The sequence below is a fragment of the Artemia franciscana genome, unplaced genomic scaffold (assembly GCF_032884065.1).
Source record: "Artemia franciscana unplaced genomic scaffold, ASM3288406v1 Scaffold_728, whole genome shotgun sequence".
Classification (NCBI taxonomy): Eukaryota; Metazoa; Arthropoda; class Branchiopoda; order Anostraca; family Artemiidae; genus Artemia; species Artemia franciscana.
The window spans coordinates 155,665-171,510 of NW_027067390.1; the positions used below are offsets into that span (position 1 = coordinate 155,665).

The following is a 15,846-nucleotide window of genomic DNA, read 5'->3' on the forward strand; positions in this document are numbered from 1 at the left end:
TCCCAGAGCTTATATGAGTTATAAAAACTGATTCAGCCACTTCTCGTCTAAAACGCTTAAATTATCAGAATTGTTTTCCTACTAATACTTATAATGTGCTTTTGTTTCCTGTTGCTTCTTTTTAGGCTTAGTTACATATCAGTATACTGATGGGGCCCAGGACTAAATAAGTCGCTTTTAAGTTTCAGGTCCATCGGCCCTGATGAAAGAAACAATTTTTATTCCCAAGCATTGAATCTTGCAGTGCATTTTAACGTTTGGTCCTAAAATAAAAGCAAAATAAAAAGGAATTCAAAGGAGAATTTCCTAAAAACTTGTTGATGCGGGATTTCAACCCCTATGTTGGGGTCTGCGTAGGTGAACTTTTGTCCTCGAGCTATTCGCCTCTTCTTTATAGTTATTATAAAATTAATTTTCTTATTCATTAGTTTTTTGTTTTTCGATAATTTTGATGTCCAATTTGACATCATCGTTTTTGTTGTCAGAACTTTCTGGTATTAATTCTCTGTTCTTCTCTTCCTTTAGAGAGCACAAATCGTCAAAACTAAGTTGATGCGGGATGTCTAGTTGAAAACTAGTTGATACGGGATTTCGACCCCTTTGTTGGTGTCTGCGTAGCTGAACTTTTGTCCTCGAGCTATTCGCCTTTTCTATATAGTTATTGTAAACTTAGTTTTTTGCTTTTTCGATAATTTTGATGTCAAGTTTGACATCATTGTTTTTGTTGTCAGAACTTTCTGGCATTAATTGTCTGTTCTTCTCTTCCTTTAGAAAGTATACATCGTCAAAACTAAGTTGATGCGGGATTTCTAGTTGAAAACTAGTGTGGGAAAACTAGGTGATGCGGGATTTCGACCCCTATGTTGGGGTCTGCGTAGCCGAACTTTTGTCCTCGAGCTATTCGCCCTTTCTTTATAGTTATTGTAAAATTAGTTTTCTTATTCATTAGTTTTTTGCTTTTTCGCTAATTTTGAAGTCCAATTTGACATCATCGTTTTTGTTGTCAAAACTTTCCGGCATCAATTCTCTGTTCTTCTCTTCCTTTAGAGACCACAAATCGTCAAAACTAAGTTGATGCGGGATTTCTAGTTGAAAACTAGCGCGGGAAAACTAGGTGATGATGGATTTTGCCCCTATGTTGGGGTCTGCGTAGCTGAACTTTTGTCCTCGAGCTATTCGCCTTTTCTTTATAGTTATTGTAAAATTAGTTTTCTTATTCATTAGTTTTTTGCTTTTTTGATAATTTTGATGTCCAATTTGACATCGTAGTTTTTGTTGTCAAAACTTTCCGGCATCAATTCTCTGTTTTTCTCTTCCTTTAGAGACCACAAATCGTCAAAACTAAGTTGATGCGGGATTTCTAGTTGAAAACTAGCGCGGGAAAACTAGGTGATGATGGATTTTGCCCCTATGTTGGGGTCTGCGTAGCCGAACTTTTGTCCTCGAGCTATTCGCCCTTTCTTTATAGTTATTGTAAAATTAGTTTTCTTATTCATTAGTTTTTTGCTTTTTCGCTAATTTTGAAGTCCAATTTGACATCATCGTTTTTGTTGTCAAAACTTTCCGGCATCAATTCTCTGTTCTTCTCTTCCTTTAGAGACCACAAATCGTCAAAACTAAGTTGATGCGGGATTTCTAGTTGAAAACTAGCGCGGGAAAACTAGGTGATGATAGATTTTGCCCCTATGTTGGGGTCTGCGTAGCTGAACTTTTGTCCTCGAGCTATTCACCTTTTTGTTTATAGTTATTGTAAAATTAGTTTTCTTATTCATTAGTTTTTTGCTTTTTCGCTAATTTTGAAGTCCAATTTGACATCATCGTTTTTGTTGTCAAAACTTTCCGGCATCAATTCTCTGTTCTTCTCTTCTTTTAGAGACCACAAATCGTCAAAACTAAGTTGATGCGGGATTTCTAGTTGAAAACTAGCGCGGGAAAACTAGGTGATGATGGATTTTTCCCCTATGTTGGGGTCTGCGTAGCTGAACTTTTGTCCTCGAGCTATTCGCCTTTTCTTTATAGTTTTGTAAAATTAGTTTTCTTATTCATTAGTTTTTTGCTTTTTTGATAATTTTGATGTCCAATTTGACATCGTAGTTTTTGTTGTCAGAACATTCTGACACTTCTCTGTTCTTCTCCTTCCTCAGAGAGCGCAAATCGTCTTTGCTATGTTGATGATGAAGATGTTGAGGAAGTACCTTCCTCTCGAGCGACAGGTGATGCCGGAGAGCTGATTAACGGCAAATTGTATTTCCGTGGAAGGAATGACGAAATCATAAAACGATTTGGAAGAAAGGTTAGCATAACCAAGTTAGAGACCCTTGCTTTGGAAACAGGACTTGTCCAATTTGCTGTTGGATTGATTTATGGCGGAAAACTGTATTTGCTTATCAATGAAAACACGGAGAAAAAAGAATTCATGCGGATATTACTTGGGAAATTAGATTCCTATCATGTTCCTGATCACGTTTTGCAACTTCGAAATTTTCCGAGAACAGCACATGGTAAGTAGTTACTATAATACTATTATTAAAACATTGTGTTGATAAAAAAGAATATAAAATAATCTAGTCCACTTTTTGCGAAAAAAAAAACGAAATAATTTAATCGTCTGTAAAGAAAAGGAGTGTGGGTATTTCTTTTAAGATAACTTGTTGTTGATTCTATTGGAAAATACTTTTGAATAGCTTTTTACAGCTTTGGCTTTTAGCCAAAAATTGACTTTTCAAAAGTTGTCTTTTTTTATACATCTTAATATTTGATGCTTCAACGACTAGAAGTAAAATATGTGATGACACGAATATGTCAAATGGTGGTTTGATCAAAATGTTTTATCTCAAAAAGGATATCCCAAAAATTTTTTCTTTATAAAAAACCAATATTGGCACCGTATTTTGTCCCCTGTTGCCCTAATCAAATAAAAGTAAACTAACCGATATTTGAGACAAGAAAAAAGGTTTCTTAATATGTTCAAAATAAAAATTTCTGTTAAAAACATTTTCGTTCGAATTGTATTTTGTTTCATATACTATTTGGAAAATATTTAAGTTTTCTTCTGTTGATTCTATTTGAAAATATTTTTGAAAACGTGAATTCTTCGACAGATCATTCTCATGGAAATTTAAATTTAGTCGTGAAGTCAGCCTAGTAAAATGAATTTATATTTAATCAGCGTCAAAAAATATATTTTTTTTTACTATTTTGAAAAGGAAATCTGTCAAAATAAAGTCTTTTATTTTGGAAAATTTTGAAGTTCTAAATATGTACAGGCAAGCCGTCTCTTAAATATAATGTGGAAAACCACAATTTTTGGATAAAAACGAAGAGGAGAACACCAAGGGAGTATAAATTTTTAATTTGATACATCCTTATCTGGATTTTTTGACGATTTAAAGCGAAATGTGCAATTTGACTCTTTATAAACCCGAGTAAATTAGATCCTTAGGTTTAAAAAATTTGATTCATGTTTAATTTCGTTACATTCTCGAATATTTTCAGTTTTATCAACCCACGACAGTATTTCTGTTGCAAATAAAATTTTGTTTATAGAAAGACATCATACCGCTCGATGTCTATAGAAAGAGCTATAATTATTCGCTGTGCGAATTTTTGTTCGGTTTCAATTTCAATTTGAACCAAGTATTTTAAATCGTTGTCTTTGTTAGAGATTTCACTTCTTTACTTTCTATATATCAACAGTTTTTTTTGGTCCTCATTACAGTTTTAAAAAATCGTCAACAATTCTCCCGCAACAATTTGCATCGATTCCTTAGTTCTAAATTATTAAATTGGTTCATTAGATCTGAATTATTGAAGCTTCTAAGAATATCACTAGTCAGACAATTAGTCAGACAATTAGTCAGACATTAGTCAGACAATTCTACCTTACTTTCAGTAAGTTGGGCTAATTTCAGTTCGAACAAGGGGTTTTAAATCGCTGTTGTTATCAGTGTTTTCACTTCTATGGCTTTTCTTGTAGACCAACCGTTTTTCAGTCCCAACTACAGTTGAATAAAATCTTCTGCAGCCCTCTGTTATCTATTTGTGTCGTTTCGTTAGTTCTATATCCATTAGTTTTATCGGTTCATTAGTTCCACATCATAAAATGGCTTCATCGGTTAGAAAACTCGAATATTCAGTATTCGGTGGTATATCTCTCCAACTCTATGAGAAAAAAAAGTGGCAATAGCAGTGTGTAAACTGAGTGGGGGGCTCCCTCCCTCAACACCCTCCCGACAGAAGTTTTTTACCCCATCTAGATTTTGAAATACTTTCTTTTGGGATTTTTATTGAAAGATGGCTTTTTTGGTATTTTCATTGAAAAAAAAAAAAAAAAAAAAAACAGCCCTCTTTCTTGATTTTAAAAAAATACATTTTTGTATTTTAAATGTAATTTTTAAGGTCATCTCTTATTAGTCAAGTCATTTAAAAAAAAAAAAAAAAAAAACAGCCGCCTTTCTTGATTTACAAAAATGTATTTTTAATTTCCATCTCTTATTAGTCAACTCATTTGATTCTCACGGATTTGAAAAAAAATACATGTCAATTCATTATTAGTCAACTCATGTATTTGAAAAAAAATTAGCCCCCTTTCTTGATTTAAAAAAAATGTATTTTTGTATTTTTAAATGTATTTTTTAATTTTTATCTCTTATTAGTCAACTCATTTGATCCTGATGCTCCAAGCCTACAGAGAAGGCTTTTCATTATGTTTTTACATTTTACCAAACAAAAAATAATTGACAAGGGAGTATGAAAAATACTTTTTTGGTATTTTCGTTGAAAAGGGGCTTTCATTGAAATAAATGAAAAAACGACGAAATTGCGCCCCCTAGATTTTGGAAAATACATCCCCCTTCACTCCTCTCCCGACTCATTAATTGACGCCACTAGGATAAAAGGGAATTTCCTCATCCTGTTAAAAATCAGTTTTAATTTCCAGCTCTTGTTAGTCAACACCTTGGATTTGATACTCCAAGCCAAGAAGGAAACTTTTTTTTTTATTTCATCTTTAACGAAAAAGAAAATAATGGACAAGGGTGTTAAGATTCTTTCCTCTAGGCAGTAGTGCTTGGTGTCAAGTTTAGCATCAACTGCTCTTTCAGTCTTCATATCGATACAATTATCAAAAAGGCAAATAGTGCGATGTGCTAACTTATACTAATGCGTCATTTTGGTTTCTCAGTGGCACAACTAAGGATAGCCTGACTCACTTACATCCGACCATGTATGGGACCCACAAGTTAATAACACTATTTACCTAAGTGACCAGCTTGAGTCAATACAAAAAAGAGCAGCCAAAGTAATATTATGCGATACTTTTACTGGATATAAGTTAGCATTATCCACTTTACAAATTCCCTCTCTTCAAGAGCGTCGTCTCAGTTTGATCCTTAAATTTTACCAATAGCTTTTTGGCTCCTTCCTTTCTTGGGATTTAGTAATCGTTTCAGACATTATTCGGAGTGACAAGACGAAGATGACAAGACATTTCACTGGATTAGTCGTACGATTTTTGTTTATTCTAGACAATTGCAAAAATTTAGAAGTTGTCTTACTTTCAGGATTTATTCTTGTCAGGTTTACTGTCTAAACTGTTGTATACATATAGACCTTGCCTTTATTCACGGGGGTTCTCAACTTTAGCTATTTAATTCACTGCAATTTTCCCCTGCTCTTACCTAAGCGCTACTTTCTAAGCTTTTTGGGATTTAAGGGGCGAATCACTTGATTGACTCCTAACTTTGTATTTTCACAAGACATTCATAAAAATTAAGAATTAATCCCCCTCCCCCCCAATCTCTAGGTAATTGAAATTTTCAATGAAACTGTGTGCAATGCATTAAGCCTGAAAACTTCTGAGTTGTTTTGCATTTGGAAACTCTTGAGATAAGTAAAATCCTGTTTTCATTCGCTGTTTATAGCAAGGCTGACGGTATAATGTTGAAAAAGGTAACCAGTCAGGGTGCACCCAGGGCGATTCGGCATTGCGATAGTTGCAATGAAATTTCACTAATACCGAATTTTTGTTTGCGCTATATTTGAGCCAATCAGATTTTTTGTTGAACTATATACTTGGGTTAAAATTTCAATGAAAAATTCTGATTGGCTCTAATTAGCACTATTTAAATCCAGGTATTAGAAAAATCTCATTGTGAATAGGCCTTTTCATAGTTACAACTGATAAAAGGGTCATCTTGAATAAAATGTCGTTGTTTTAACTAGTGTAGTATTGAGAGTTTGCTATTCCAGGGTATAAATAGTTGCATTCTCCCAATGCATATATTTTCCAAAATAGTAAAAAGCTCTTAATCTAGAACTTTACAGTATTTCGAGTTTTCTCATTAACTTTTCAAAGTGTTACATGGCTTCAAGGAGAACCTGCCCCCTCCCCCAACAAAAAGAGTTTGAAAATTTATTGTTTCCTGGCAAGTGTAGCTGGGGTTTTGAGCACCCAGAGACAATGTCAGTTCTGGTCCCACTATATCGAGGTGAGCATTGATTGATCATATGTTTCGACAAACTTGGCAACTTCGCCTTAAAAGGGCAAATGATGTGGCAATCTGATGTATAAGAGTAGCTTCTTCATTTTAGATATATTACTTTTCATATGGGAATTTGTACGAGGTTTTAATTTTTTTTTTTTTTTTATGCAGCAAACGGCCATTTGATACATGGTAGCATCAAAAGTGTGCTTTACTTTATATAGACAGACAATAACAGCATTTTCAAACTGACAAAGGCCCGAATGCAAGATTTATCGTGTCAACTAAAAGGCGAGCTGGCTTGCGAAGGCTGCTTTGCTTTCTGTATGACTTTCGTGAACAGCAGAAAGATATATTCCTGAGAAGACAATAATCGGGTTTACTTGGAAAGTGAATCCAGGCTACTAGTAAATAAATTAATAATTTTGCGAAATGAGTAATGGTTTTGGAAATCTCACAGAACCATAACTGAAAATCAAGTGCCGATGCCAATTAACAGAGTGAAGTTGATTAGGACAATGGCTAAGTTTTAAATGATTTAATTTTTCAGTCGGTCTTCACCATAATTTTTTCAAAGCCGTATTATAAGCTAGTTTTGCTTCCTATTGCATATTTGCTGTTGAAACAGGGCCTGTCGCGAGTATCCTTCCTTCTATACATTAATATCGTCATATCCATGTCTTCTTTTATTCGAATCTTGGCATAATAGAAAATAACTTTGTTAATATCAGGTTTAGAATAATAACAAGTTTTTCTTTACCTGCCACCTCGGAGGGGTTTTCATCCATTTACGTCAAATGAATAAAAAATCAACTTTATTCACAGATATTTTCCCCAAGTTTTTACATTTTTCTTTTTCTTTCTTTGAAAATCAGATGCAAAAAATCATCCTATTTGTTTAACAAATCGGCTTACCAAAACAAATATAAATTTTAATTTTTATTTTATAAATTGTATGAATAATGACTTGACTTACTTGACTTAAAGCTCCTGCCAAAATGCTTTCGGCGTCTAGAGTGATGCTACGTGGTGCCTCCATTTAGACCGGTCTCTTGCAAGGATGTGGACGTCCTCTAGAATATTTTGCCATGGCTAAGAAGGCACCTGTCGTGTTCTTTCATCTGGTTAGGGGACGACCTCTTGGGCGTTTTCCGCCGTGCAACACAGGATCAAAGTCAAAAATCTTTCGTGCGGGAGTGTCGGGGGGCATGCGAAGGAGATGTCCGTACCAGCGTAGTGTTCGTTGGGCGAGTTGGACTGAGAAGGGTGTTAGAGCAGTTAAAGCCAGGAGGTTCTCGTTGCTAACAAAATCGTGCCAGCGTAGTCCTCCAATGCGGCGAAGATGTTTTGTTTGGGCTATATTTACGGTGCTAAGCACAGACTGAGTGGCTGGCCATGTTTCGGCTCTGTAAAGAAGCACGGATCCCACCAAAGCATTGTATATGCGCGTCTTGGTCCTACGGCTGATAGAAGGTTTCCTAGAAAGGGCACTTAGTCTTCCCACTACTGCTGAGGCTTTGGCAATTTGGTGCATTAGATCTTTGAGGATTGATCCGTCATTTGAGAGGATAGAGCCAAAGTATGTAAATTCCTCAACAATCTCAGCTGGTTTGTCACTGACCATTAGGACTGGCGGGGGACGCGGTGAGTTACGAGGCTCGACAAACATCACTTTTGTCTTCTGCCAATTAATCGACAGCCCTATCTTTAAGGCTTCATCAGCAAGGATCTATAGGGCTTCTGTGAGCTTCGACGGTGAATTGGAGACGAGAGCAAGGTCATCGGCATAGTCAGTGTCTGAAAGTACTCTATCGCCGTAATGCAGCTCAGACTGGAGACGGTTTATGGTCCGAGTCATAATGTAGTCGATGACACAATCATATAGCTCTGGAGCAGCAGCACAGTCCTGACAGACTCCAGTATTTCAAAAGATGGGCTGTATCTGCCATTGACTTGTACGCAGCTCTTAGTCTCTTCGTGGAATCGCTCGAAAAGGTTGCAGTACTTCGCTGGTAGTTCCGTTGTTTTCATTATGAGCCAATTGTGATTGCCGGTCGACAGAATCGGAAGTAGCCTTGAAATCGACAAAGGCAACATATGCTTTTTGTCGAAATTCTCGAGTCTTTTCTATCAGCTGCCGCATTGTGAATATTTGCTCCACGGTAGACCTTCCTGGCATGAAGCCGGCCTTTTGGACTCTTCGCTGGCTTCTGAGGAAAGTGGTACAGAGATCCAAGAGGGTCATTACGAAGAGCTTCCCAGGCACAGAGAGGAGTGTGATGCCACGATAATTGGAGCAGATTTTGCGACTGCCTTTCCGTTTCCTGAGAGACAGAATGATGCCCACTCGCCAGGCTTTTGGAATCCCTTCTGTACGAAATACCGTGGCGAACAGTACTTGGAGCCAGAGAAGGGTCGCTGCCCCAGCATATTTCAGCAGTTATACAGGGATACCACAGACTCCTGGGGCTTGGTTATTTTTCATCCGTTTTCACACTTTCACACGGGACCTCAGGGGTACTAGATGCAACTTGAAGAAGGTCAGGGTCGGGCTGGCTAAAACAGTAAATAGTTATTTTTAATAAATTACGTTGTCTGGTGGCATTTTCCTGTAAAATTATTGACAGATACATAAATAAGTGTATTTAAAAGCCAAATTTACAGCCATGGACACAGTACCATAACATAAACGAAATATGAAGAATGGATTATCATGAAATCAGATACACATTTAATTTAAAAACAAAACAATTGACAACTCTTTTTTTTATTTTTGCTTTGACGAAAATCATATCTACCACATATTTTTATTAAATCTAGATCGAATTAAAATTTAGATGCACTGAAGTGGTGACATTAAGATTCTAATTTGATACTTTAAGCATGTTTTTACTGTTGTTAGCCGTCTGTATTTGTCCCATACTTTTACAATAACACCTTCATTTTTAATTTCCTCTCCGAGAGGAATGTTTCCTAGGGAATTCATTAACGGCAACATTCACTTTTTTATGACCAAGGTTATAGTAACAGACAAATTAAATGTTTTCGTTGCTATATTAACACTATGTCAAAGTTCTATGCATTTTTCCAAAACAAACTATGAGTATAGTTCATCTAAATTTAATCTTACCCAATGTTCAAATATGAACATTTCTGAAAATCAATTCTTCTTTGCTAATAGTCTTCTAACGGAGTTTAGCCATTAACTGGACGTATCCGCTTAAGGTGCGTAGGAAAGACTCGTCATAGGTCAAACATATTTTGTTTGACTCCTCAAATGTTGACCCCTCCCCGTCATAAACAAAACATATTTTGGCTCCTTTCAACAGTGCCGTCAGGAAGTTTACCAGGGAGAGCAAGTGCTAACAAGTTTTGTTTTCACCATCATCTGTTTTGTGTATTTCTCATTTTCCTGTTTTACATCGTTTATACGTCTTATTGTTACATAGTGGGGTTCCTACAATCCCTGATTCATCGTTGGCAGTGTACTTCTAACCCAAAGACTATCTCAACGGCTTTGTACTATATACCAAAATAAAGCCCCAAAATTTAGTTACACATTGCTCCCTTTATAGGTTCTTGTTTCCTTGAATTCTAAAAAGAATAGGAAAACGGTTTCCACAAAATGCTTCAAAACCTCATTTTCACTTTTCTATAGAGCTAAGACAATATTAGTGGTGCCGTTGTGCCTTAAGCCAAGGGAAGCATGTGAAACTTTTTCCGAAAATCAGTTGTTTTTTTTTTTGTTTTTTTTTGCTAAGATTCCTATAGAGAGTCTTTGTTATTCATTATAGTTAAGCATAAGAAGTGTACACTCCTGTCAAGAAGCATCCAAATTGGTGGAAATACAGATTAAAGCACGGGGAATCTAATGGGGACGGGAAGTACGTTGAGCGGGGGCTCTAAAGCACCTTTACGAGCGCCCGAAGTGCAAAAAAAAGCGCAAGTTTACTAGCATCTCTACAGAAGCATTAAAACCTCTGAATATACATTTTCAGATATGGTGATTCCAATGGTGGCTATGTAAAAAGTAAAGGATCTCTCTGAAGCAAACAATAGAGCACTAAAAAAAAATGCAAGATAGGAGCGCCTTTCCTATGTAATACCAAAACAGGCAAAAACACAGTTTAGAGTACTAGAATTCCCAAGATTACAAGCAGCAGCTCAAGTCTGCGCGTCAAAGCACAAATTTGCAAGCTCAAAAGCGTGCAAAAGTTACAAAACCGATGGAAAGTTTGTTGAAATTCCGTAAAAAGTGGTAATGTAGTACAAAGTATGGGGAACCCAATAATAACAGGTAGAAAGTCGAGCGATTTCTTTATAGCACCTTTGCAATCACTGAAAAGTGTGCTTAAAGCGCAAAAATCATCTGCTTGTTGCAGAAAGTTCCTATTTGGTAGAAACACGGTTTGAAATACCGAGAGTCTAATGTGTTGAAAAGAAAGTGAATCTGTAAGCCATAATCTGGTCCTGGCATGTCTTAATGAGTGCTTCAAACGCGGAAATTGAAAAATTTAGTTTCTTAAAACAAGGAATAATTCGAAATGACATCGAATGTGCAATACGAAGCGCGATTTAGAGCGTCCTGCAGAGCCCACGACGCTTAATGACACGAAAAGACTTAAGGTTTTCGAACACAGATAGAGACTTTCATGGCACTTTTTCGGAGATATGCAACCAAAAAAGTCATTTCCGTTTGCTATTTTAGCTAACTTGTCTTGATTGCCATTGTTATTGGAACATTGAAAACAAAATAAGGCAAAAATTATCAAATAATTTGGTACTTCGCAGAGATATCAGATCACATGTTGAACAACCGAGATTCTAAGTTTGGCTCAAGCCTCAAAAGAACCCGTGGCAAGAACGAAAGTCGGTGTACTCAGGTGAGCTGCTCTTGCAGTTGCAGTGCCCAGAGCATTACTTTTTGCAACTGCATCGTATAAGCTCTGGGAAGGCAACAGAAGCTTTGGACAGGGTTGGTTATCGGGGAGCCCAAAGCCCATTGCTAGTCTTTTCCCATCATTAATCGCTGGGGTTCTCTTCGGGAATAATGGCAAGATGTGAAGTGGACCATACCTGGGCTTGAATGTAAACGCGTCGATTGTGCTGGTTTAGCGCATCATGGGTTTTCAGAAGTTTTGATGCTTTTGAAGCGAGGCTAGTAAACTTGCGCCTTTTTAGTGCTTCGGGTGCTTTATAGGGCGCTATAGAGAAATCGCTCGACTTCATACAGAACACCATTGGTTTCCCCATATTTTATACTCTTTTCCACTTTTTCGGAGTTCCTCAAAACTCTCCATCGGTTTTGTGCTTTTTGAGCGCTCAAATACGCGCTTGGACAGACAAACTCGAGCTGCTTCTTGTGATAGTCAACCTTCTAGTAATCTAAACTGTGTTTTTGCGAATTTTTGTATTCCATGGAATAGGCGCTCCCATTTTGCGCTTTACGCGCTTTTCTTAGTGCTCTATTTTGCGGTTCAGAGCAATCCTTTGCTTTTTATTTAGCCACCAATGGAATCTCCATATCTTAAAACGTATTGTCATAAGTTTTGATGTGTCTGTAGAGAGACTAGTAAACTTGCACCTTTTTTTTTAGCCCTTCGGGTGCTCGTAAGTGTGCTTTCGAGCGTTCCCTTGACATGATTCCCGTCACCGTTGGATTTCCCGTACTTTAATCTATATCCCCACCAGTTTTGGTACTTTTAGCCTGAAGTGCAGGATTCTAGTGATATTTTTCCATTAAACGGTCCTACTATTAGGTGTATTTGTGGAGACTTATTGGCTGGTAAAAAAAAAAGACTGGAAAGAAAGACAAGGATTGGCGTAAAATATGGTTCAGCATCTTGTTTCATATTACATCGAATCTTTATGTACTGAAATGATGCTCTGTACCTTTATAGACCTTTTCTTTGATAAGCCCTAAATGAAGAGCTTCCAAACCAGTACAAAAGCACTGTTGTAAAATGTTAGAAATGTCCGATGTGCCCTTTTGTCACTACATGATGCTGCGGGAATGACGTTGCACTCAAGTTCGAAAAGGAAATGTTTTTACTATTCCTTATTCTTGTCTCATTAGCTTGATTCTCAGTTGATCTGTTTTGCTTAGAAAGCTTGAGCCATAATGGGTCCTAATAAATGGCACCAAGACCTCTTAGGTTGTATAATTTGATTAAAACGCCTTTAACTTTGAAATGGGGTTTTTCAAAATTCTAAATTTAAAACATATGACTTACCATGACCATTAGTCCTTTAGAGCCATATCAATGTCCGTGAGTTTTCAATGTTCCACCACGACCATGTCTTAATTTGTTAAGAGCTTTAATTCTTGATTTACCATCACAAAGGGATTTTTGATTTTTAGTCCAGTAAAACTACGAAAAAAAAGGTCAAACCTTAGAATGTGAACAACAGAAATGTATTTGGTACCAAGATGTTCAAAATTTTGCTTAATAGTATATCCAAAATCGCTGGAAATTGTCCCTGGGGAAATACTCCTTTTTCAGGAAAAAGAAGGGGAAGTGGGAAATGTCGAATTTTAATTTCTGCTATATTTTCCAGACTAAAAGGTTGCTTCTTATTAATTCATTTCTGGAAAGACAAAAAAATGACTTCAGGATTGGAAAATTACATTACTTAGTACCCCATTCCCTCCCTAAACGAGGTCAGAAGGGGTTAGAAAACTGGGATTTCAATTTGTGAAATATTCGCACGCGAATAAACACCAAAATTTTCAGAAAAAATTGCTGAATAACATATCCAAAATTACTCGAAATTACTTGTGTAGAAATACAATTTTTTTAGGGAAAGGAGGGGGTAACCTCGAATTTTAATATGCAATATTTTTTGGATTGAACGTTTTTTTTTCTTATTAATTTTTGTTCGGGGAGACCGAAAGTGGCATTGGAATTGAAACATTATATCATTTATTACCCCATTTAAACCCTTAGTGAAGTCAAGGGGGGGTGAAAAATTGGAATATGAATTTGGTCAGTATTTGGTGGATTGAAAGTTCGCTTCCTATTCGTCTTGTCTGGGAGACTGAAAATCATATCAGAATTGAAAAATTACATCATTTAGTCCCCCATTTTCACCCTAAGCAATTTTCTCAAAATTCAAGATTTTCCCCCTTTTTTCCGTGAAAAGGGGTATTTCAGCACGTGCGAATCCAAGTGACTTTGGATATGTTATTAAGTGAATTTTTTGGACATTTTAATGCTACAAACATTATTGTTGGTCAAATACCAGGTCAAAACCGTATTTTTACTGGGGTTTTGATAATGTTGTACAATTTTGATCTGTTGTGTAGCTTCTTCGGAGGTTTTGTGAGGTTCAGCTCACAAAATATCTCCCCCGTGGAAAGTATCCCCCTTCCTGGGAAAAACACCCCCCGTGGATATTACCCCCTGGAAAATACCCCCGCAGAAAATACCATCCCTCTGGAAAATACCCCTCCTGATAAATATCCCTAGCTGCTTAATTTTTTGACACAGATACAATACAAAAGAATAGCACTCCCTCTCCTACTGTCCCTAGTAACGTTTTGACCAATGCAATATGTCATAATTGGTATATTGCATTACATGCCCATTATGTTATATACAAGATACTATAAAAAGTATAGGGAGGAGATTACAAAAATATGTACTATAAATTCAGTTGTGAAGCTTCTTGTGATAAATTTTACTCTTAATGGTCTTACTGTTATTTTCGAGGAATCCTTGTTTCACAAAGCATGAAGAGGGTGGGGTAAATGTAAAAAAAAACGCAGAACCTTGACAAATTCAGGTATACGAAATATTTAGATAATCGTAGAAAAATCCATTAAATTTCTAGATCACAACAGGGGGGCTTGAAAGCTCCCCGAATCCATGCCTACGCATTTGCAACTCATATGGACTGATTTTACCATCATCGACAAGCTCTTCACAGTCTTACATATCAAGGCTTTTATTTCGAAAGGGACAGAGGAAAACTGAAAAAACGCATATTACAAACAAAATATATAAATAATATTGAGCAAAATGGGAAACTCGTTAAATGCTATTATATAATAAGAGGGATAGGATTAAAAAAAACTCCGTTCCTTTGCATACCCACATGCTGGTTGCAACCTCGCTTCCTCTAATACTTTATGCATAAACTTATGAGCTGGAAAATTTAGAAAAAAGACTTGTTTTAACAACCTTAATTGCCACATGGTAGAATTAGTCCCGGATAGTCATTTTACACTTCTTCAAAAGGAATTTTAATTTCTGTATGCAACCTTCTGGAGCGTTCTGCAAAGCCTTAGGGTTCCGAGGAAACGCTAGGAGGATATAGATGAAGATAAAAGTTTATTTTAAAAATGAATCTTGCCGAGAAAACTGCCGAATTTGCATTTTATTTTAAAAAAGGTTAAAAATAATTGTAGGATTTCGAACAAAAAGATACGTTGACAGGCTCGAAAATAAAACCCAAACACATAGATGAAGGTTAGTGAAAAAGATAAAACCCAAAAAGAATAATATGAAAAGAACTAGTATCGTTTAACCATTTGATAAAGGGCGATAAAACACTTTCCAGTACCTTCTTTTTTTACTTTGTGGAACAAGAATTTATTTTTAACACATCGAATAAATTTAAATATTTTCAAAGGTATACCTATGGGAGCTGGTTAAAAAGATCCCATTCTCCCTAAAAAGATAAAAGGAGCTAACAAAAATTGACTAGACATAAAGTAACATCGTTCAAATTTTTTAGTAAATTAGGAATAATAATCTTATAAAAGTATCTTCCATTTTTCAATGCAGTTTTTGGGTCTCCTTTGGCATATCATCTTGGAGGGGAAGAGCAGCTTGTAACCCACCTGAGAGGCTAAATGGTGCTCCATGAGGGCCCATTAAAATTTTATGGGTTTTCAATGTATTTGCTCGTGACCAGTTAAAATTAATGCTAGACTAAGTATGACAAATGCAGTTTATTTTGGGAGGAATGTGCATAGGTAATTTTCAGATTTGGATGGGTCAGTAGAACATTTCAGGAGCATTGCTCTTGGAATTGGGGCAGCCAAGCAGTAATTGTTTACTTTTTTACTTTTTGATTGCTTTATTCGAATTAGAAAGGTCCTAACTCAAATAGGGAAATTGAATCGACCAATACAACGAGACTTTAATTGTTTTCAGATCAGTGTTTTCACTACCAACAAAAATGTTGTGAAAACGTTCGCAGAAGCATCATTTTCCTCATCACGTCATTAGTTTCGTTTCCTTCTTTTTTTTTCAATACAGGATATTTTACAGTCTGGTCCTTGAACCGTGGATTTTTGGACGAAAATTAAAATTATAGAGTATTTTTTTCATTCATAGTGAATGAGCCTGAACGTTTA

At 36.2% G+C, this 15,846-nt stretch overlaps 1 pseudogene; it reads left to right on the forward strand.

The window, feature by feature from the left end:
- LOC136043569 (beta-alanine-activating enzyme-like) overlaps positions 1-15,846 on the forward strand; it is a 202,276-nt pseudogene that overhangs the window by 45,397 nt on the left and 141,033 nt on the right.